The sequence below is a fragment of the Syngnathus typhle genome, linkage group LG6, assembly GCF_033458585.1.
Source record: "Syngnathus typhle isolate RoL2023-S1 ecotype Sweden linkage group LG6, RoL_Styp_1.0, whole genome shotgun sequence".
NCBI lineage: Eukaryota > Metazoa > Chordata > Actinopteri > Syngnathiformes > Syngnathidae > Syngnathus > Syngnathus typhle.
The window spans coordinates 15,568,355-15,591,576 of record NC_083743.1 but is presented as its reverse complement, the minus strand read 5'-3'; positions in this window follow the sequence as shown (position 1 = coordinate 15,591,576).

The following is a 23,222-nucleotide window of genomic DNA, read 5'->3' as shown; positions in this document are numbered from 1 at the left end:
CCGCAGCCAGTCCACGCGGAGCGGACTGCAGCCAGGCGAGATCCATTCACGTTTCTGGGATCCGAGATGCTGAGAGCATCGAAAAAGTAGCATGGGTCTCCACAGCTTTTATCCTCTCTGCTACTCTGCCTCTCCAAAGCTGCTGCTCCTCATTTCTCTTCATTTCTGCCTCCTCCAACACATCTCCTTTCCTTCCCCCTCCTCTAATCTCTGAGGAACTGGAGGCAACTTGCTACAGCGCCTTTGGTATTCTGTTGTTGTCTGTGCACACTGGCTGTTTTTCAGTTTTAGCAGCAGTTCATGCATTTGTTGAATGGAAAAGTATTTTTTCTTGAAGAAATATTTTATTAATCACCAACAAATCATATGCCATGATATGTCTGCTTTACTGAGATTTTAATGAGTCACAAACCGTACGTTTCTGCTTTTGGATGTCGGCGACTGCATCAATATTGGGTTTATCTTCTCTTCAATTTACGTAATGCATAACAAGGCACAGTTCTGGGAGTCCTTTACAACAGTGGTCCCCAACCCCCAGTGGTGCGTCATAGTCTGGAGCAGTGCTTCTCAAATAGTGGGGCGCGCGCCCCCCTTGCCCCCCGAATAGTTTTCTTCTTGCTAAGGGGGGGCGTAATAGAAAATAATTGAGAAGCACTGGTCTGGAGTAAAATTTGTTGTGGCAATTCTTAGGAGAGATCCGAGGTGTTGGTCCGTTTACCTCGATCTGTGACGGGTTGATGTTGACGTTCATGTGGCTGAACGTCACGTCGCGTACGTCGAGCCAAATTGGCCAGTCTCTTTTAAACACTCGGCACTGTGTCCACCTTGCTTTTCCTTGGGCGACTCATTTTAATGGAAAGATTCCAGGGGAAGGTTTGTTGGTGGCTTTAGCGCAAAACTGCATCTGAAAGCTCAGCGCGCGAATTACAAGAATGCTGTTGTCATAGCCCACGCTCTAAATTCGGGGCTGATACAAATAGAGCGTGAGTGCGCCATGTCCGCACTACTGAGTACGTACACGCACTTTTGAGTGTGCACCGAGCTTTCTGACACGGCTTCCGGTAGTAAATGCGCAGGCGAGCGCTTCCCCATCTACTGGGGAAACGCAGTCATTGCAGGCAAAATGACCAAAACAAAATGTTTAATAATACAATTTGTTCAGGGTTGGCGGGCCGGATTAAACGGTCCCGTTGGCCGGATATGGCCCGCGGGCCGTAGTTTGCCCACCACTGGTTTAGTCTGTTGTTTCTCATTCATGTCTGTTCTTGGTGTTGGATTATGACAATTAAATTCCCCCCAAAATGCGACTTATACTCCGGAACAATTTATATATGTTTTTTTGCACTTTATTGTGCATTTTATGGCTAATGCGACGTATATTCCGGAGCGAATTTTAGTCCGAAAAATAAGGTATGTGTATGAGTGTAGGAATTGCACAAGTAGGTACAGTATACCACATCACCTCACAAGTATTTAAAATTATTTTTATATTGCGGACTGACCAGTCTCTCAGCTAGTTGGCATGGGGTAGACCTTGTAGATAGAAATTGGCCACAGGGCAGCAGCCGAAACTTAAAGCGCCACTGTCTCAGTTTTCCTGGCAGAGCTGTGCTGTTGATCTGCTTGAGGTCGTTGATGGTATCCTGACTGAAATGCGCCGACTGCTTTGAGTCCTTGCAGAGGCGTAGCCAAGCCGGGGCGAGCCGGGGCGGCGCCCCGGTTAGGACTCCCTGCGCCCGGGTTGAAAAAAATCAAGCTTTTTCGATTCTTCATTTTCATGCCGTTTTTTTCTTTCGGTCTTGCGCGAATGTACTTGCGCTATTCTATGTGCGCGATGTTATCCGTTCACCGTTTGCCTCCCGGACCCGGATGTTGTTTTAGCGATCAGCGAACGGCGTGGGTGATGTTCAATTTTTTTTCCTGTGGGCGCGCGCCCCTACTGGAAAAATTCCTGGCTACGCTTCTGAGTCCTTGAGCTCTGCACTGTACCTGGGGCCAAGTCTATTGACAGGCTTCTCCAGAACTGTTAACGTGGAACCTAAACGTGGTTTAAGGCAGTGGTCCCCAACCACCGGGCCGCGGACCGGTACCGGTCCGTGGGTCACTTGGTACCGGGCCGCCAAGCCGCACAGAAAAAATATATATCGACAATCAATTAATTCAGGTCAAGACACTCGTCCCGGTCACGTGACATGTTTCCCCAGTCGAGCCCGCAAAGCTAATATGTGGCGACAGGCTAACTAACCAGGCAATGAAGCATTCAAAACTGCTTCAACACATGGAGACCAAGCATCCTGCAATAAAAGACAAACCTTAATCACTTCGGGTGTCATTGTCTCCGATTACGTCTAGATGGGACCGGCTCGTTTCTGAGAAACAAACTCAGTGCTCCCACTAATTCAACGTAATGGTGAGTTTTATTTTTGTCATTTGTACTTGTTTTTGTCAGTCGTATCATTTTATTTCATCGTATTTTTATATTTATTATAAATGTATTATTTATTTATTTATATAAATGTATTATTTATTTATATAAATGCCGGTCCGCGAAAATATTTCTGACATGTAACTGGTCCGTGGCGCAAAAAAGGTTGGGGACCACTGCTTTACAAGACTCAATCAAGTTCTACATGAGTCAAATTATGTTGTGCAAGTTTCGATGATAAATAACTAAGTCATTAAGTTATTACCTATAATAATAGCAAAGTAATCAAATCATAAGAGCAATAACACATACTTTATCATGTGATATGTGACTTAATATAAAAAACACAAATCTAATGAAGTTTGCGCATTTTGTGAAGCCAAAACATCCTTTTGGCCGATATCCAATTAAATAGGCAACAGATAAATACATAAGATATGTGATGTTTAAATGACTAAATTTTATCCTTTTGTTTTTGCGTATCACCCTCTTTTAGACCTGCAACACTTTCTAAAAAAGCTGGGAAATGGGTATGTTTCCCACTGTGATATATCACGCTTAACTGTGAGCACTAATTGTTGAAGCGTTGTCGGTAAAATTCCCATTGATGCTTGATGTCCAACTTCAGTTGCTAAAACAGTCTTCTATTTTGTGCTTCAAAATGAACCCGCCACCCTATTTTCAATGAAAGACAAGTCTGGGGTACTGGCAGGCGTGTCGAGTACTCACACTCTTTTACTATGTAGCACTCTTTTTGGAAATCATTGTTTTCTGTTTTTATTCATATTTCACACAACATGCCTACTTCATTGGAATTGGGCTTTACACAATATTTACACATATCTGTCGGAAAAGCATTCCAAAGCTTAAAGATAATATATTACGAATACTCTCTTGGGGTGGAGTTTAATTGGAAAGGAGGAGAAAGGTGATTAGATTCTTGGTAGGTTTGATTGCAACATTGTGTAACAACTTCAATGCCACATCACGATTGCTTTTCTGTCCACAAATTCACTTTGTGCGTATAGACGTTTAATTGATGAGTTAGTCATGCAAAACACTAGAGAGCAGGTGACTTTGACGAAAGTATTTTGTGTTCGTTACTGTCCGCATTCAGTGACTCATCGTGAATACAATTAGAGTCACAGAGATTGTGCAGTCAGTGAATAACTTTGCATTGGTGGTTTGCAAATGTAATCTTATGTAGATAAATGCAGCTGGTTCCAGGTGGGCTGCATTATCATTTCATTTCATATTTCTCTCTCACAGACTCATTAATTGTGACTGATGCAGCTTCAGATTTCAGACATCCTTCTTCATTTCTTCAGGTGATCATTGACATGTGCAGGAGAACCTCACAGTATTTCCCAGTCGTTGTACGGTTCAGAAATCAACCATAATGTACAGGAAAGAAAATGCCTCCAACATCTCTGGAGGGCTTGGGCCATCTCCTGCTGCTGTAGCTGTTGTTGTTGACTCACCTCGATCAGCCTTCGGATGTCGGCGGACAGGCTGCTGATGGCGGTCTTGGCTTGCTCCAGTCGGCTCAATGCCATCTCGTCGTTTGCTGGCTGCATAGCAATGGTCAGTCTGTACTGCTTCCTTACAGTACAGACTGACCATTGCCAAGTGCGTAGCGACAGAGACTTTGTGGGGGAAAGATGGGAATAGCTGGCGCTGGAGCGGCGATCTGACTGGGGTGGACAGGCAATTCTGCGGGATTTCCAAATGGTTAAGCGAGTCAGGTTTACAGGGACTGATGAGCGAAGCAGCATCACGGGACAGGCTGACACGCAGGTCTGTGCTGGCGTGGCTGATATACGTAGCGCTGTCAATGAGCCCGCGGCAGGTGGCGCGATTCCGCTGACAGGGGGGCGTGGTCGTGTCGCAGGTGGTGCCAGCACGTGACAGAAAACTAGGGACGGCTCCCGACGTCCCCAGAAACCAAAACAAAAATAAAGAAGGCAACCCCCTGGACGAACAGGCGAAAGGTCAATACTCCGTCAAAGCGTCCGATTCCTCGGCGGACGCAGGATCGACGGACGCAGGACCAGAAGACCCCGGTGCCGGCGGACAAGGCCGCCCTGGACCCTCACCCCTGGACCCCTCATCCCTTCTCGGGCGTCCGTGCCAGCCGTGGAACTCTGCGATGTGCGAACGGTCGAGTATCCAGCGTCTCGGCACCCAGGAGCGGTGCGCGTCGTCATAACCCTCCCAATCCACGAGGTACTGGAGGCCACGACCGCGCCGCCGCGATCGGGGCAAGGAGCGGACGGCGTAAGCCGGACCCTCATCGACGAGCTGGGGCGGCGGGACGGGCGCCAACGCGCTCTCAAAGATGGGCCGCACACGGGACACGTGGAACGTGGGGTGAACTTTCATGGACTCTGGAAGGAAAAGACGGACAGCGGACGGGCCAATCACCTGCTGAATAGGGAACGGTCCAACAAAGCGGGGCGCCAGCTTGCGGGATCCCACTCGCAGCGGCAAATCCCGCGTCGAGACCCACACACGCTGCCCCACTCTGTACTCCGGAGCCAGCGTCCGGCGCTTGTTCGCCTGGTGGGCGTAGCCTGAAACTCAAAGTCAAAAAAGTCAAAGTCTGCTTTACTGTCAACATCTTCACATCACAAAGAGATCGAAATTACGTTTTCCCTATCCCACGGTGACAAGACATATTACACGATAGACATACAAGTAAACAACGCAATATAAAAAACAAGAAGGCACAAACAATAAATAAAAAGAGTAACAATAAATAATTAATAAATAGATAACACAACGAATAAAAGCCAGTGTGCATACAGACAGTAAAAGTACAGGACGCTACGCAGAACGGGGAAGCGAGTTCAGGATCCTGACAGCCTGGAGTATGAAGCTGTTTGAGAGTCTGGTGGTGCGGGAGCGCAGGCTTCTGTACCTCTTCCCAGAGGGCAGAAGCTCGAACAAAGAGTGGTCGCCTTGCGGGTGAGATGGGAGGTGTAAATGTCCTTCAAGGAGGGGAGCGAAGCACCAATAATCTTACCAGCCGTGTTCACTATGCGCTGCAGGGCTTTCAAGTTGTAGTCAGTGCAGCCGCCACCCCAAACAGCAATACAGCTGGAGAGGACGCTCTCAATGGTGCCGCGGTAAAATGTAGTCATGACGGCCGGAGGGGCGCTCGCTCGACTGAGTTTCCGCAGGAAGTACAGGCGGCGCTGGGCTTTCTTTGTCAGTGATGCGATGTTGGTGGACCAGGAGAGATTCTCACTGATGTGCACCCCCAGGAACTTGGCGCTGCTCACTGTCTCCACCACAGCACCGTCGATGGTCAGCAGCAGGTGTTGGGTGTGACCCTTCCGGAAGTCCACAACAATCTCCTTGGTCTTGTCGACGTTCAGCAGGAGGTTGTTGTCCCTGCACCACGTGGTCAGAAGGTCAACCTCCAGCCTGTATTGAGTCTCGTCTCCCTTGGTGATGAGACCCACCAGAGTCGTGTCGTCAGCAAACTTCACTATACGGTTGTCGCTGTAGGTTGCAGTGCAGTCATGCGTCAGGAGGGTGAAGAGCAGTGGACTGAGCACACAGCCTTGGGGGGCCCCCGTGCTCAGCGTGATGCTGGCGGAGATTTTGTCGCCAACACGTACTACCTGTGGCCTCTGACAGAGGAAGTCCAGTAGCCAGTTGCAGAGGTAGGTACTGAGGCCCAGCGTGTCAGGTTTGCTGATGAGGCGTTGTGGCACAATGGTGTTGAAGGCAGAACTGAAGTCCACAAACAGCAATCTCACATACGAGTCCCTTCTCTCCAGGTGGGTGAGGGCCGAGTGGAGGGCAGAGCAGATGGCATCCTCAGAGGACCGTTTGGCTCGGTACGCAAACTGGAAGGGGTCAATGGTGGGGGGGAGAACGGATCGGATGTGCTCCATGACAGGCCGCTCAAAGCACTTCATGATGATGGGCGTAAATGCCACGGGGCGGTAGTCATTGAAGCAGGACGGAGTGGGTTTCTTCGGCACAGGTACGATGGTGGCAGCTTTGAAACATGACGGGACGATGGCCTGCTGCAGGGAAGTGTTAAAGATGTCTGTGAAGACTGAGCAGAGAAGAGTGATCCGGGCCCTCGCCCAGCCTCGATGACAACGGCGGACACAAGCCAGGGCCGACGGGCACGCCGCAACACGCTCCTGGTGGGCGAACAAGGGTGGCTGGTACCCGAAAACGCAGTGGAAAAGCGAAAGCCCCGTGGCCGAGCTGGGGAGGGAATTGTGAGCATATTCCATCCAGGGAAGCTGTTGGACCCACCCGCGCTGATCCCCGCCGGCCATGCATCGGAGGGACCTGCCCAGTTCCTGGTTCAGGCGCTCCGCTTGACCATTGGACTGAGGGTGAAACCCCGAGGAGAGGCTGGCCGTAGCGCAGAGGAGTCGACAGAACTCCGCCCAGAAGGTGGAAGGGAATTGTGAGCTTTGGTCTGACACGATGTCTTGTGGGAGACCGTGGTGACGAAACACGTCCCGCACCATGATGGACGCAGTCTGCTTCGCAGATGGGAGCTTAGGCTGAGGAATGAAATGTGTCATCTTGCTAAAACGGTCCACCACCGTGAGGACCACCGTGTTTCCTTCTGAGGGTGGGGAGGCCCATGACAAAGTCGACCGACAAGTGAGACCAGGGACGCCAGGGAACCGGCAAGGGTTGGAGCAGCCCGGCCGGAGGACGAGTAGACGTCTTACAGCGGTTACAAATTGAGCAGGCTCTGACGTAATCGCTGGTGACCACTTGCCAGGTGGGCCACCAGAAACGCTGTGCCACCCACCACGTACCCCGTGCGGGCAGCTCCGGGATGACAGGCCAGGCGTGAGTTGTGCGCCCATTGCAGGACGGACGACCGCAGGCCTTCAGGGACGAACAGGCGACCCTCCGGGCAGTTGCTGGGGGCGGGTTGATCCCGCGAGGCGGCTTCCACTTGCCGCTCAATCTCCCATGAAAGAGCCGCCACCCAAACCGAGCTCGGAAAGATAGTGGGAGGCTGGCCCTGCCCCTCCTCCCCACCAGGAAACAAACGTGACAGGGCGTCCGCCTTCGCGTTACGGGAACCCGGTCTGTAGGAAACAGAAAACTCAAACCGGTCAAAGAACAGAGCCCACCGTGCTTGTCTCGCATTCAGTCTCTTGGCCGATCTCAGATACTCCAAGTTGCGGTGGTCGGTCCAGACAATGAACGGAGTGGTGGCGCCCACCAGCCAATGCCGCCACTCCTCCAAGGCCAACTTGACATCAAGGAGCTCCCGATTTCCGATGCCTTCAGGCACACACAATGGCAGCGTTCACTCCACTGCTGAACAACCCCCACCTCCCAGTCCAGCACTGGGTTGTGCTGCCGCAACCAAGGGTGCCCCAGTGTGAGCCGCTGTCCTGGGAGGGAAAAAAGAAAAAACTGGATGGTTTCATGGTGATTGCCGGAGAGCAGTAACTTAACTGGTTCCGTCACGAAAGCCACCTCGCCGATCAGACAGCCATCAATGGCACGTGCGGGAATGGAGGGGCTCAGAGGCAGGAGGTCAATTCCCCACTGACGAGCCAGGCCAATGTCCATGATGTTCTTCTCCGCCCCGGAATCCACCAAGGCTGCCACGTTCTGGTCGCCCGCTGCAAGCTAGACACGTGCCTGCAGCGTGAGCTTGCTGGGACTGGTAGAGCCGGTGCTGGTCGAGCTCACGCGGATGCCCCGTCGCCGCGTGAGCTCTGGTCTTTTAACGGGCACCCCGCCACCCGATGACCCCCCTCCCCACAGTACAAACACAAGCCTAGTGAGAGGCCTCGACGGTGCTCTTCTGAGGGGACCCGAGCCCCTCCCAGGTCTATGGGCTCGGCTGGTGGTGTGGTTAGCGGGTTCTGAGCAGACGGAAGAGGGTGACCACGTGGGTTCCGCAGGGAACTCCGCTCCAGATCGCGCCGCTCCAGATCGCGCCGCCGAGTCCGGATCCGTCGGTCTACTCGGGCCGCTAAGTCCATCGCGCCCTCCAGGGTTCGCGGGTGGTCGTAGGACACTAATTCGTCCTTCATATACTTGTTGAAGAAGGTGCTAACGAGCGCCGGCGTGTTCCATCCGCTGCTGCCGGCCAACGTCTGGAACTTAAGCACGTACTCCGCGACCGATCGGCTACTTTGACGCAGCGTCACCAGTTCCCCGGCGGCCTTTTCGGTGGCGGAGCCCAGGTCGAATAGGCGGAGCAATAACTCCGCGAAGGCGTAGAACGAATCGAATCGTATTCGGCCAGACCCCACAGCCGCCCCTCGCCTGTGAGGTGGGTTAGGACGAACCCAACCTTGGCAGGTTCCGTCGCAAACGTGACGGGCTGGAGGCTGAACATTATACGGCAGTTAGTCACAAATGCCCTTACGTGCTTGGGATCTCCGTTAAACTTCTCAATATTGCAGAGGCGGGACTCTGAGACGTCCACGAGCCTCCTGGCCTCGGCAGACGGGTGGTGCGGGGGTGCCGTGACAGCCGGGGACGCAGCTACCGACAGTCTCTGGAGGGCTTGGGCCATCTCCTGCTGCTGTAGCTGTTGTTGTTGACCCACCTCGATCAGCCTTCGGATGTCAGCGGACAGGCTGCTGATGGCGGTCTCGGCTCGCTCCAGTCGGCTCAATGCCGTCTCGTCGTTCGCTGGCTGCGTAGCAATGGTCAGCCTGTACTGTAAGGGAGCAGACAGTACAGCCAAGTGCGTAGCGACAGAGACTTTGTGGGGGAAAGATGGGAATAGCTGGCACTGGAGCCTCGATTTGGCTGGGGTGGACAGGCAATTCTGCGGGATTTCCAAATGGTTAAGCGAGTCAGGTTTACAGGGACTGATGAGCGAAGCAGCATCACGGGACAGGCTGACGCGGGTCTGCACCGGCGGCGCTGATATAGTGCTGTCAATGAGCCCGCGGCGATTCCGCTGACAGGGGGGCGTGGTCGTGTCGCAGGTGGCGCCAGCACGTGACAAAAACGATGTAAAACGTCTCAGCACATCTGTCAAGGTGTCATCACCATATGCAGAGTTGTTTATAAATGTGAAACCGCAAAGAAAATAATACATGGTTGGCGTAGCTTTGATAACGTACGTCACCTTTCCCGAGCAGCACTTGTGGTAAATGTCATCAATGAGGGTTAAGTGGGAGCTGGTTATCGGTCTGGCAGTATTCTTTTTACCTGCTAGAGGGCTTCATGGTGAGAGGCAGAACATTTCATCGGCGTTACTGAGTTGCATATTTTTTAAAGTTTATTAGCATATTCTTGATGACACGGCAGTTAGAAGTCCCCCAAGATTTGCAGGTGGGATTTGTTAAACCTCCACAGAAGTCAGGTTGCCTAAAGTCTTAAAAGATTAAAAAAAGAATAATAACACATATTCTTTAAATGGACCTTTTAAAACGTTCTAAACGTTAAAGGCTGCCATACTCAGATGCATTATATGGACTGCCGGTGATGGCAAACTAATGTGTTTTCAACGTGCATTCTGAACTGTTGATTTGCACAAAACAAACAAACAAACAAACAGCATGGGCGTGTATACATACACTAGGCACCAGATCAACTCGTACTCTCGCTGGGGAAATTGGTTTTAAATTCAAATAATATACTTTGCGAAGGTCAGAGTGCACGGCTCGTAGTAGAGCGGTAAAGCCATTGGCCTGTCAGTGTTTTCTTATTGCTTTGCTATTAATTTGTTCAATCCCATTTTCTATGTTGTATTTTTTATTTCATTTTTTTTACTGTTTGCAATTTCTTGTAAACGATACGTTTTGTTCCACGTGTTCATTGAGGAACTGAAGGGTTTTGCAGTTCGACAATTTCCATGATGCTTGTGATGAATCTGCAGTCAGGAAACACAAGATTACTGAACTGGCTTTGCCCTAACGACCACATTTGGATTCGGGGAGCCAGTTAACCTGGAAGCGAGTTGAAACGTAACATCCTCGTTTTCATAGCGTTAGCATCAGTCTTTTAGCTGATTTTAGTGCTGTGCGGGTTTCCACTTGTGGATGTTGAACAAAATCCTGGACAATTTTGATATTCCCTCCGGACATTTATTTTAGGTCTCAAAAGTAGGAGTTGTCCGGGAAAAAGAGGACGTCTGGTCACCTTAGTTAAATGCATTCGTTAGTTTCTCGCTAACGATAGCATTAGCTTACTTATTAACTGTTGTTTACAAGACATGTTCATAAATATTGGGAGGGAATTAATTTTGTTACGTATTACAACACATGCAGCACCTGATCATCTGTTGGTTTCCTTCCGTTATCACCTCGACCACTACTAGTACTTGTTTTTGTTTGTGCACTTGTCTTTGTCTTTGTTTGTCTGTATTTTATCAATTTTTACATTTTGCACGTTTCTTATATTCTTGCACTCTTGTACGCTGCTGTGACAAGAAGATTTCCCCACTGTGGGATAAATAAAGTTCTATTATGTGTGGTTGGATGGACTGCTGTTGACATCTTTTAATCAATCAAAAGGTGTACGTCGCAAGTAAACTGTATTTCTGCTAACAAACTGCAAATATGTCAGACCGGAAAGGTGTTAAGTATCTCATTTGCATTTAAAGAGACCGCATCAAAACGGGTTGCTCTGAGCCCGGGGTAATGCTGTAATGCTGATGACAAGGAATTCAGATAAAAGCTTTGATGTTGCACTTTATATAGACCACAACTGAATGAGAAAAATGTTTGAAGGAAGGATTTGTCAGCTACAATAGAGGTACTAATTGGCCAATTTTGACACATTACAGCACAAACGCGTACGACGTTAAGAACATACTTTTAGGAAATAACGTTGAAATACATGGAATTAGTCCATCCTTATAAACCTTGTTGTTTTGGGTAGGCTAGGTGTAAAAAACTGGGTTGTTGACCGCAATGTCTTGACTAGGTCATCTCATTTTCTCTTGTCGGACCTAGCACACTGTCTTGTACAACAATATGACCTTTGAAAAAAGTGTGACGGTTGTTAGTGCACAGTATTGACTTTACTGGCCGTCATGTGTCATCTACAAACTTGATGGAGTTTTGTCAATAAATTCTTATTTCTTTTCGATATTTTGCAATGATGGCCACTCAAGATCACTGCCCTTCAAACTGTGCCACAAATTACAGCCTCCAAAATGTCCATTATAGTAAATCAACACATCTCACAGTTTCAATAAATGCATGATACAGCTCAAGAAAAAATGTGGAAGGGTGCCAGTTTAATTCATTTGCAGTGAAATTTGCAAGAGCTTAGCTTTACTGTGTACGATACTGTAGCTGCACTTGTAAGTGGCCAGGGCGTTTGTAGGAGCTCTGATTCTTTCTCTTCTTTTTGAGATTGCTCTAAAATGTGAACAAAAAAGTATAAGCTGGTTAGAAAACACAAATTTTAACTGTTAAAGACGAAAGGTTGAATATTTTCTGATGGCAACCTAAACAAAGGCTTTGCTGAAGCTATATTTGATAGCACTCGAGCCATGCGTATGTCTTGGCAGTAAGCCATATAACTTTCCATAAATAAGAAGTCTTACATATGATTGAGGCACTACTGTCACATCTCCTCACCAGGTGCTTTACTATGTCTAGGTTACCATGGTTTCCGTTCGCGTCGCCCCTCCCGTGTTGCCTCACAATCAATGTAATCACAGTCACCTGCCCCTTGTTACCTGTAGTGTACTTAAGTCCTGTCTTCCCTGCACTCCCTGTCGGATCATTGATGTCCTTTGTCTCGCGTCTCGTCGGTCGGTCGGTCGGTCCGTCCGTCCGTCCGTCCGTCGTCGTCGTCGTCGTCGTTCTTGTCTTTTTGTTCAGTTATACTCGTCCCTAGTTGAACTTCTTGTAGTCAGTCTTTTGAGTTCTCCAATAAACCCTGGTCCAAGTTGCCTTTGGTCGCCCTGCTCCGTTCCGATCCATGACAACTACATGCATGTACACAGCACTCTGCTATAAAGGGGGTGGGGTGGGCAGTGCATTAGCGGCAGGTCTACAAGGAAGGTGCATTTTTCTTAGAAGTTTGATGGTAAATCTTTTTCTATTCATTTACTCTCAGCAGTCAGAAAGCTTCCTATTCAGTGTATTATTTCCTTTGATTTCTTTACACTGTGTCTGGTTGGATATTCATTTTGAGAATGTTTGATTTGACCTCAGTGTGTCTATAAAGACTTTACACTGAAGTGAAAGCTATCATCCATCCATCCATCCATCCATCCATCCATCCATCCATCCATCCATCCATCCATCCATCCATCCATCCATCCATCCATCCATCCATCCATCCATCCATCCATCCATCCATCCATCCATCCATCCATCCATCCATCCATCCATCCATCCATCCATTTTGTCCTGCTTATCCGGTCGGGGGCAGCAGCTTTTGCAGGTCAACCCTGACTTTCCTTTTCCCAACCCGTTCATCAAACTGTTCTGAGGGACCTGAGGAACTAGCACATTTTTTTGTGCTTTTTGTTGTTTTGGCAGGTACATCATCACACTTCTTCAGTTTTCTTTGTATGCACTGAAGAAACATAAAACTTGTCGAAATTGGAAACGAAATGAAGCAACCTTGCTTATTCTTACCCGCCACAATTCCAATCAAGGATTTTGTTTCATGACACATAACTATATAGTTTCAATTGTATTTTGTCCACGAAACCAAAAATGACCGTTCAAGTTTACCTAGAACAAACTTTTTTTATTATGTTCATCAATTTTTGATCCAATTTGTTTTAAGCAATTTCAGCCATATTATTCCTTGACAGCCTACGGAGCATGTTTTAGCAATAAACCCAATGTTTCCCTTTTAAAGACTTTCAATTTCACAGACATTTGTCTGTAAACCTTTTCAGAGTTTAACACCTGCAGCCACGATGGCACCCTACACAAGACAAATTGGTCTACCCCTTACAGTGGTGTAAACAGATAATCTGCCTGTATTGAAATCTTTTTTTTTTCATGTTTTATTTGACCATTTTGGGTAGGGGAGGTGTACATTTTCCCAAGAACACTGGCAATGACTGTAACAGAAAAGTAGGGCTTGCTGGTTTCAACTAATGCACAGACACACTTGAAAAAAATACTGGGATTTGTAGTAATAAAAGTATATACACTATATAACAGTGGGCCAGCTGTTATATAGTGCATATAAATGCACAAAAGTCAAGTGATTGAAACCCTATGCTGTTACTCTATTTATACAGTGTTCTTGGAATGGCTTTTACTTATTTTACCTTCTTTATTTAACTGACTGGCAAGTGTGATCAACCATTCCCTCCAGAGACTGACACCTCACTGGCAGAGAAGAAGTGATTTATTGTTATTGAGTGAGTTTCTGTAATGCATCTGCAGTTGAAATGAAACTAAACTCAATTACATTCTGGCAGGGTTGCAGGCAGGAGTGTTCTTGAATTTTATTTAATTTCAGGAATTAACATTAGGCACTTTGAAATTGTAAAAAAGTAAATAACTATAGTCTCAAAACCAGATAGCAGGTTCTCTTAAAGTGTGAGCCAAAAGTGTGTCGAAAAATAAACTAGTTCAAAAGCAGGTCAAAATAATATACTACATATGCCTTAAACCAGTGGTCCCCAACCTTTTTTGCGCCACGGACCGGTTACATGTCAGAAATATTTTGCCATTTATATGAATAAATAATACATTTATATAAATAAATAAATCATACATCCATCCATCCATTTTCTGAACCGCTGGAGCCTATCCCAGCCATCATCGGGTAGTAGGCGGGGGACACCCTGAACCGGTTGCCAGCCGATCGCAGGGTACACGGAGACAAACAACCACTCGCACTCGCACTCACACCTAGGGACAATTTGGAGTCTTCAATCAGCCTACCAAGCATGTTTTTGGAATGTGGGAGGAAACAGTAGTGCCCGGAGAAAACCCACGCGGGCCCGGGGAGAACATGCAAACTCCACACAGGGAGGGCCGGAGGTGGAATCCAACCCGCACCCTGACTGTGAGGCGGATGTACTACCCAGCTCGCCACCGAGCCGCCTAAATGATACATTTATAATAAATATATAATTACGATGAAATAAAATGATACGACTGACAAAAACAAGTACAAATGACAAAAATAAAACTCACCATTACGTTGAATTACTGGGAGCACTGAGTTTGTTTCTCAGAAACGAGCCGGTCCCATCGAGACGTAAGCGGAGACAATGACACCCGAAGTGATTAAGGTTTGTCTTTTATTGCAGGATGCTTGGTCTCCATGTGTTGAAGCAGTTTTGAATGCTTCATTGCCTGGTTAGTTAGCCTGTCGCCACATATTAGCTTTGCGGGCTCGACTGGGGAAACATGTCACGTGACCGGGATGAGTGTTTTGACCTGAATTAATTGATCGTTGATAATATTTTTTTTTCTGTGCGGCTTGGCGGCCCGGTACCAAGTGACCCACGTACCGGTCCGCGGCCCGGTGGTTGGGGACCACTGAAATAAAGAACCGTTTACCAAACCCACGTCTTTCCTTGAACTTTGTTAACGCTACAATATAGTTATATAGTAGATCTGTGGAATAACGACGAGGCTGACGTCAGGGCGCACGCGCGGCGTTGTTCAGAGACAAAGGACGAGGAATTTGATCGATGGATTTAATGATTTAGAGTGCACAGATGGTTTGATAACATTCGTCGATAAAAAAAAAAAAAAAAAAAATCTGTGCGGCTTGGCGGCCCGGTACCAAGTGACCCACGGACCGGTACCGGTCCGCGGCCCAGTGGTTGGGGACCACTGCCTTAAACCACGTTTAGGTTCCACGTTAACAGTTCTGGAGAAGCCTGTCAATAGCCTTGGCCCCAGGTACAGTGCAGAGCTCAAGGACTCAGATGCGTAGCCAGGAATTTTTCCAGTAGGGGCGCGCGCCCACAGGAAAAAAAATTGAACATCACCCACGCCGTTCGCTGATCGCTAAAACAACATCCGGGTCCGGGAGGCAAACGGTGAACGGATAACATCGCGCACATAGAATAGCGCAAGTACATTCGCGCAAGACCGAAAGAAAAAAACGGCATGAAAATGAAGAATCGAAAAAGCTTGATTTTTTTCAACCCGGGCGCAGGGAGTCCTAACCGGGGCGCCGCCCCGGCTCGCCCCGGCTTGGCTACGCCTCTGCAAGGACTCAAAGCAGTCGGCGCATTTCAGTCGGGATACCATCAACGACCTCAAGCAGATCAACAGCGCAGCTCTGCCAGGAAAACTGAGACAGTGGCGCTTTAAGTTTCGGCTGCTGCCCTGTGGCCAATTTCTATCTACAAGGTCTGCCCCATGCCAACTAGCTTGTACTTGTGAGGTGATGTGGTATACTGTACCTACTTGTGCAATTCCTACACTCATACACATACCGTATTTTTCGGACTAAAATTCGCTCCGGAATATACGTCGCATTAGCCATAAAATGCACAATAAAGTGCAAAAAAACATATATAAATTGTTCCGGAGTATAAGTCGTATTTTGGGGGGAATTTAATTGTCATAATCCAACACCAAGAACAGACATGAATGAGAAACAACAGACTAAACCAGAGGTGGGCAAACTACGGCCCGCGGGCCATATCCGGCCCACGGGACCGTTTAATCCGGCCCGCCAACCCTGAACAAATTGTATTATTAAACATTTTGTTTTGGTCATTTTGCCTGCAATGACTGCGTTTCCCCAGTAGATGGGGAAGCGCTCGCCTGCGCATTTACTACCGGAAGCCGTGTCAGAAAGCTCGGTGCACACTCAAAAGTGCGTGTACGTACTCAGTAGTGCGGACATGGCGCACTCGCGCTCTATTTGTATCAGCCCCGAATTTAGAGCGTGGGCTATGACAACAGCATTCTTGTAATTCGCGCGCTGAGCTTTCAGATGCAGTTTTGCGCTAAAGCCACCAACAAACCTTCCCCTGGAATCTTTCCATTAAAATGAGTCGCCCAAGGAAAAGCAAGGTGGAGACAGTGCCGAGTGTTTAAAAGAGACTGGCCAATTTGGCTCGACGTACGCGACGTGACGTTCAGCCACATGAACGTCAACATCAACCCGTCACAGATCGAGGTAAACGGACCAACACCTCGGATCTCTCCTAAGAATTGCCACAACAAATTCTACTCCAGACCAGTGCATCTCAATTATTTTCTATTACGCCCCCCCTTAGCAAGAAGAAAACTATTCGGGGGGCAAGGGGGGCGCGCGCCCCACTATTTGAGAAGCACTGCTCTAGACTATGACGCACTAGCAAAAAAGGGAGACCAACAACACTGTTCCCACTGTAAATGAAGGGGAGGCCTTTTGAATATGATTTGTACACATAGCAGGGATTGAAACTAGCGACTTTTCTCATTTTCAAACAATGCAGGATGCTCAAGGACATTGATGCACCACCTGTTAGGGACTAATCTTAACCTGTAAAGTTCTTAAGGCTTACTTTAAGGAAGTGTTTCCCGTTTCCTCACCTCTGTTACCAGGTGTTTGCGAGTTAAAACTCTGATTTTCAGATACCCCTCACCGTGTTGCCGTTTTGATTACTTTATTTGGATGTATGCTTTCACCGATTCTTCAAGATGATATATTTGGTCAGAATGTTTGCCGTTTGATGTGATCTCATAAGATAAACATCTTTCATTAATCTGACCTGCAGGCACTGAAGTGATGGAGACTGTTATTCATAATAACAGTGTCGTATTTTACGAGAATCACTGATAGCAGTTTTTTAGTGAATTATTATTATTACTTTAATGCTGTTAATAAATGCATTTGTTTTCAAAAAACTTGTTTGGAATATCCATGCTTTACTACCTACTAAAGGCCAAAATCTTTTATGCAATGACTTTTACAGGTCGCTTATATAACTTCACACAAACACTACGTCCATCTGCTCCTGGTTCGGCCCTCCGGTCCAAATTTAGAACCCAGTTCGGCCCGCGAGTCAAAAAGTTTGCCCACCCCTGGGCTAAACGATAGGTATGCTAACGTGACATAAACACAAGCGAAGAGCTGAGAACGGCCCTGACATAACATTCAGTTATTCAAATAGCTATTACATAAATAACACGTTTATCAAACTATCTGTGTCACTCCAATTTATTAAATCCATCGATCGTCCTTTATGGAAACGATGCCGCGTATGCGCCACGCCGCTGATGTCTAAATATTCTAAATATTCCACAGACCCATATAACGATATATAAAGTATATATAAAAAAACTACTGTCGTGAAATTTGGATTCTATGCGTCTTTATATGTTGCCTTTAGGTGACAAACTAGCAGCAATGAGACTACTCTAAGCTATTTTTGCGGTACAGAGAAGCTTTAGTTTCAGTAATGTGTAGGTACTTAGAATATGGAAGGCCCATTTGTCCGTGACCAGGAAGACCCTTGTCCATGCCCTTTTTAGGACATTGACAGCAACGAGTAGACTGAAACGCGAACGGCAGCTGTTACTCCAAGCCATGACATCAACGGTTTGGGCAAGTATAAGATAGGCTTGTCTGTCAGGAAGGGGGGCGAACATCTTTGCTTTTTGAGGGCTGAAACATCTTTGCTTTTAGGGCCACTCGAACCTTTGGAGAGACATCACTCTGACATCGGTTGAATAAAATATTTTCCCAATCAGCCGTGTGTCACTGGAGTGCTTCCTTCCCTGGGCCAGCCATCGTCCACCGAGTGTTTTTTGTAGACCAGCGAGGCAACAAAGACCATTCACCACACTACCATATAAACAACAATATTATCAAACCATCTGTGTCACTCCAAATCATTAAATCCTTCGATCAAATTCCTTGTCCTTTGTCAACAACGTCGTGCGTGCGCAGCTGACATCAGCCTCGCCGTTATTCCGCAGATCTAGTCCATAACAATATTGTAGGTTAACAAAGTACCAGGAAAGACGTGGGTTTGGTAAACGGCTCTTTATTTAACAAAACAAGAGTTCAACGAGCCAACAACTACTGAACTGTAACCATAAAAACTAGGGGTGTAAATCGCGGGTTTTGTCACGATACGATATAATATCGATATAAAGAACTACGATACGATATTTGCCGATATCTTAAAGCCTGCTGCGATTCATTCACGATATATCGCGATATAGTGTTCTACGATCGGGTTTTTTTTTTTAATAAAAAATATAGAACAATATCCTGATTTATAACAATTCGTACGCAAAATCAACAAGGTACTGCAAACTCTTTATTTAGGAAATTACAAGAGTATTGTAGTATACAAATTGCTTACTTTGACACTGAACTTTGATGTCGTGTTTTTTCTTTAAATGTGCGGCGAGATTTGTGCTCCCTGAATATTTGATCACCGCATGGCAGGATTTACAAACTGCACGTGTCTTGTCCGTTGAGCCATCTTTTCTTTGGAATCCAAAGTGCTTCCAAACGAATGACTTGAAGCCTAAAGGGGAGCAAATTTCCTCATCTTTTTGGACACTAGCCATAGCACCAGCCCAGGAGCCGCGTACTAGTTGTCGCCTCCCCTTTCACGTGCGTGCTCTGCTCACAACACAACTCCCGGGCGCACTGCTCCCGGAAAGAGGAAGCAAGCAACAATGAACTGGATTTCAAAATAAAGTCGCGTCTAATGTCCAAGGTCAAACACGGCGATATAAATCGATGTTTACCTTTAGCATCGATGCCAATAAATCGTAGAGCATTATATCGATTAATCGATGTCTATCGATGTATCGTTACACCCCTAATAAAAACATATACAAGTTGCTACACGAAATAAAATATATCAAATAAGCACCGACGTCGACTTCCAGGCGTGTGGCGCTGTGGACTTCCATCCTCGGAGGTGGCACTTCCAGCCACGGAGGTGGAAGAGAGCTCCATAGAATAGGACCGGGCGTGCATAAAAGCCATGACCGAGCCCCATCCACCGTCCCCGGACAGCCACCCGGCTGAGCGCCGGCCCTCGACTTCCATCCACGGAGGTGAAAGACAGCTCGGTAGAGTAGGACCGGGCGTGCGTAAAAGCATTGTCCGAGCCCCATCCACCGTCCCTGGACAGCCACCCGGCCGCGCTGACGTCGCGGTCGCGCGTCAGCAGCACGGCGGTTGTTTACATAAAGGACAAAGATTGACTCGACGGAGCTCTCTTTCACTTCCGTGGATTGAAGTCGGGGGCCGGCGCTCAGCCTGATGGCTGTCCAGGGACGGTGGATGGGGCTCGGACAATGCTTTTACGCACGCCCAGTCCTACTCTACCGAGCTGTCTTTCACCTCGTGTGCGCGTGAGGATCAACAGAAAATATTTTTTTTATTTTGGGGGAAATTAAGATTGTGAGCAAGGTTAGGGCATTTATAAAGCTTTCAGCCTTAAGCCTTTGGACCAGCCACGGCATTATTTTTGCACTACATATCTGCGGATACTGGTGTGTAAATGTGAATGTTGTTTGAATAAATAAATACATTTTGCCTCTCTGAATCTGCTCCTTTGTGTCAGGAAATGTGTTTGTGACACCTATCACTGTCATGGTTTCATAAAATGAAATGCAAAACATATTCAAAAAAAAAGCAAGAACAAAAAGTAAAAAGTAGCAAATCAATTGTGAAGAAGCGTTATGGTGCTTTGTTTGTGCCACCAGATGTGATAAATTGGCAACTATCCTGATTGGCTGGAGGGAGTGTTTTAGTTTTTATTGTTTAGCACATATTATTATATCAATAACTGTGCAAGGAGGGAGACGAAGCCTAGGGCTTGTAAAGAGCTCCATTCCTTCTAACTCCCAATTCCAACCCTTAATGCTGAGTACCAAGCAGGGAGGCAATGGGTCCCATCTTTACAGTCTTTGGTATGACCCGGCCGGGGTTTGAACCCACAACCTTCCAGTCTCAGGGCGGACACTCTAACCACTAGGACACTGAGCTGGTGTCAAGATGCAATTTGTGACCCCTTTCAGAGAAGCTCAGCCATCTGCCTAAACGGTACGCAAATTTTAATTTATCTAGGGTGGGGGGAAGAAAATTATGGTTTACCTTTTGACAGTTTATTAAACAAACTGCTTTGGCCCTGAGGTTGAAAGAAAAACCCTAGTTTACATTTGACAGTTTATTAAACAAACTGCTTTGGCCTTGAGGTTGAAACTGTAAAATAAATTGTACAAGTGTTGTGTATTTTATGTTGTCAGTGTAACACAAAGAATATAACGAAATCAAATTAAAGTGCTGGATCTGAATGAAACTGCAATGAGATGACCAAATTATTGGTGTCATCATCACACATCAGTGAAAAGTGTGTGAATGAAAAGTGTGTGTGTCTGTTACTCCAAGGCAGTGGTAGATGAGAGGTGAGATAAGATGAGAGAGGTGAGATTAAGATAAGAGAGCTAGTTGTCCTGCATGTTGCCATGTGTGCCGTGAACCACATGGACAGAGCCACCTCTGCGTTTTTCTCCATGTCCTTTGCGACTGCATTCCTCTTGAGTGCTCCTAAAAATAAATGACGAGAAGCCAACTTAGTAAAACCTTTTACTTCTTTATGTTTAGATTATGAAACTGTATGAGATGTGTTAAAAAGTCTTATTGAGAAATGTAAAAGCACATATGTGTTGTATTTTTCGGACTATAAGTCGCGGTTGTTTTGCATAGTTTGGGTGAGGAGCGACTTATGTGAATTTTTTCACAAATCTTCTAAATTAAAAAACGCGATAAACGAACCGCGATGTAGCAAGGGATTACTGTAATTTGAATTTCAAGTGACATCAGCGGTGGTTGTTTACATAAAGGACAAAGATTTGATCACGGGATGACGAAGGGCCCCACGTACTACCAGCATGGAAGTCGGGGCCGGCGTTCGGCCAGGTGGCTATCCGGGGACGGTGGATGGAAGTCCACGCCGCTACACGCCTGTAAGTTTGTTTTGTTAAATAAAGCAGTGGTCCCCAACCTTTTTTGCGCCACGGACCAGTTATATGTCAGAAATATTTTCGCGGACCGGCATTTATATAAATAAATAATACATTTATATAAATAAATAAATAAATAATACATTTATAATAAATGTTTAAATACGATGAAATAAAATGATACGACTGACATAAAAACAATTACAAACGACAAAAATACAACTCACCATTACGTTGAATTAGTGGGAGCACTGAGTTTGTTTCTCAGAAAAGAGCCGGTCCCATCTCGACGTAATCGGAGACAATGACACCCGAAGTGATTAAGGTTTGTCTTTTATTGCAGGATGCTTGGTCTCCATGTGTTGAAGCAGTTTTGAATGCTTCATTGCCTGGTTAGTTAGCCTGTCGCCACATATTAGCTTTGCGGGCTCGACTGGGGAAACATGTCACGTGACCGGGATGAGTGTTTTGACCTGAATTAATTGATCGTCGATAATATTTTTTTTTTCTGTGCGGCTTGGCGGCCCGGTACCAAGTGACCCACGTACCGGTCCGCGGCCCGGTGGTTGGGGACCACTGAAATAAAGAACCGTTTACCAAACCCACGTCTTTCCTTGAACTTTGTTAACGCTACAATATAGTTATATAGTAGATCTGTGGAATAACGACGAGGCTGACGTCAGGGCGCACGCGCGGCGTTGTTCAGAGACAAAGGAGGAGGAATTTGATCGATGGATTTAATGATTTAGAGTGCACAGATGGTTTGATAACATTATTGCTTATATAATAGTTATTTGATATATAATTTATATATCGTTATATGGGCCTGTGGAATATTTTGAAGTGCAAGAGCCATCAGCGGCGCGCACGCATTGTTGACAAAGGACGATTGATGGATTTAATGAATTGGAGTGACGCAGATGGTTTTATTAACGTGTTATTTATGTAATAGTTTTTTTAATAACTCAGAATTTTACGTCAGGGCCGTTCTCAGCTCTTAGTTTGTGTTTATGTCACGTTAGCATACCTATCGTTTAGCCTGTTGTTACTCGTCCATGACTGTTCTTGGTGTTGGATTTTGTCGAATAAATTGCCCCCCAAAATGCGACTTATACTCCGGAGCGACTTATATATGTTTTTTATTTCACTTTTTGGGCATTTTATGGCTGGTGCGACTTATACTCCGGTGCGACTTATAGTCCGAAAATTACGGTAGAAGTAATAAAATCCCTAAGAACTCGATAAAATGTGTCTCGATCAAAAAATTATTTCAGTAAATAAAGACCATTCTTTCACTCTGTATTTTCCTAGTACATTAAATTTCAAATTACTTTTCAAATGTACAACTGTCTTCCTTTCTTTAAGTTTGTCAGATAGACCATTCTACGCCCCAAATCCATATGCACATACTTTGAAGTGAAGTGTGAAAAGTAAAGTATTTGGGGCTTTGCTTCTAGTATTGTTGCATAGTTTTCCTGGGAAAGTCAAAATTATTATTGCTAGCAGTTATCACAACGGGAAGATTACTTTGTAAAACATCATTATGGTCCTGTTAAAATATAATGATTGATTTTGAGTGGTGCCCGCATTTGTAACTCCTTATGAGATTTAGTAACTAATCTTAGTAAAATTTAGTATAGTAAATTTAGTAACTATATCTTTCTCTTCTCTTCTTGGTGGTTTTGCCGCTTGCAAAGATAGTAGGAAGGCCAGAGTTTAATTTCTACAAGCCCTCTGGTGGCTGAAATGTCCATTTTGGGATGCACAAGACTGAGTGCCTGCAAGGGAGAGCTGTTTCTTCATCTGGTCCTCGTAGTGCTTTGTGGGGGTCCTTGGTTTTGTCTCCATTCCTTGAGCTGACCAAAGAGGATTGATTTCGGCAAGCGTGCACTATCCATGCTGGCTAGGTGACCTGCCCAACGAAGTTGTTGTTTGAGGATAATAGA